Here is a 1,993-nt window from a genome sequence, read left to right as displayed (position 1 = left end):
AGCGGGTGTTGGGACAGTAGCGTTATTGGGTTTTTTAACCACCCGTATTCAGACAAGCCCCGCCCCCTCGCTACTATTGGCTATAAAGGAGACCGACAACTTTCAGCAGCTTAGGCCTTTCTACCAAAATAGTACAGTCTGCGTCCCTCACAGTGGATCACAGAGACAAAAACAAGAATTTATATGATAATTAAAACAAGAATTAATATGATAATTATCCATTCGTTTTCTAAGCCGCTTCTCACTGGGGTGGTGGTGCTGGAGCCTACACCAGCAGTCATCAGGCAGAAGGCAGGATACACCCTGGACAGGTCACCAGTCCATCACAGGGCAAACACAGACACTCACTCACACCCAGGAGAAATTTAGCATGTCCAATTGGCCTGACTGCATGTCTTCAGACTGTGGGAGGAAACCCACACAGACACAGGGAGAACAGGCAAACTCCACACAGACCCCGGTCACCTGGCCGGGGAATCGAACCCAAGCCCTCCTCGCTGTGAGGCAACAGCGCTACCCACCGCGCCACCGTACTGCCCATAATGGTAATTAATGGTAATTTTATTCATGACTAAATGTCCATTTATTACAGCTTTTAAGTGTAACAAATTGTTCTCCTTTACTACGACAAAGTGAACTGAATAGTAGTTTTTGAGAGCACACTAGAAAGCATGATTCATAAGAACTCCCATTTTTATTATGCTTTGTTATACTCTTCTCTTTTTAACACATTTGTGTGTAACATGGCACGAACGCACATAGAATGAGGAGTAAATGTGATCTATGAGAGTGATAAACGTCTTTATTCATTGCATTAGCAACCGGCAGTCTTAGAATCACTGAAAGCAGCGCGAATTTCACTGTCAGAAATTTTTCCAGGAGGATTTTTCATGACACCCTGAGGTGAACCGGGATCAGCAACGTTTTAAAAAAGTGCTGTCAATGTGTTGTGATATCATAAAGATAAACACTAAAAAAGGAAAGGAAGGGATTTTGAAGAAAGGAAGATTAATCACAGACAGTGGGCCTCTCCACTATTTTGGTACAGAGCATATTTGCAGAAGGTCACAAGGTCACATGTTGGAACATAAACAGACGTTTACTCTGCGTATAAAAAAGGCATATAAGAAGGCCAGATTTTAGCAATATTTCTCAAGTTGTTGGAAAACTACTTGTGCTCCACTTGTAAATCATATTTTATTGTATTGCACTGTGTATTGTAGTTTATTGTTGAATGCACTGTGTATTGTAGTTTATTGTTGAATGCACTGTGTATTGTAGTTTATTGTTGAATGCACTGTGTATTGTATTGCATTGTACAGCACTCTATTCTGTGCTCAACTCTTCCTTTTTTCTGGGTATCTTCACTGACTTTTGTATCTAGCAGTATTAAGTGATACTTTTTTTAATCCCACAAACGGGGAAATTCCACCTCCACATTTAACCAATCCATGAAGTGAAACACCACATACACACTAGTGAATACACACACACTAGGGGGCAGTGAGCACACTTGCCCGGAGCGGTGGGCAGCCCTATCCACGGCACCCAGGGAGCAGTTGGGGGTTAGGTGTCTTGCTCAAGGACACTTCAGTCACAGACTGTCGGTGCTGGGGATCAAACCAGCAACCTTCCGGTCACAGGGCCGGTTCCCTAGCCTCCAGCCCACTGAGGTGTCCTTGAGCAAGATGATAAAATATGATATACAAGTGGAGCACAAGTACTGTCTTCCTCTCTGACCTATTGGTAACTAAACTAGACAGAAAAAGCACTTCTTGTAAGTCGCTCTGGATTACGCTTCAGTGAATGCCTTTGCATGAGGAATAATCCAGAGCTCTGGTGCATTTAAAAGGGCCTAGTTTCTCACAAAGCACCTGTCCCTGTATCCCTGGACCAGCACTGTTTCCCTGATTTACTGGTACAACATGTTAAGGCATCCACCGAGAAATACATGACTCACAAATTGAGTTCACAGCCGTCTAAAGTCTTTAAA

This window comes from Pygocentrus nattereri, chromosome 5 (genome assembly GCF_015220715.1).
Source record: "Pygocentrus nattereri isolate fPygNat1 chromosome 5, fPygNat1.pri, whole genome shotgun sequence".
NCBI lineage: Eukaryota > Metazoa > Chordata > Actinopteri > Characiformes > Serrasalmidae > Pygocentrus > Pygocentrus nattereri.
Note: the sequence above shows the minus strand (reverse complement) of the source record.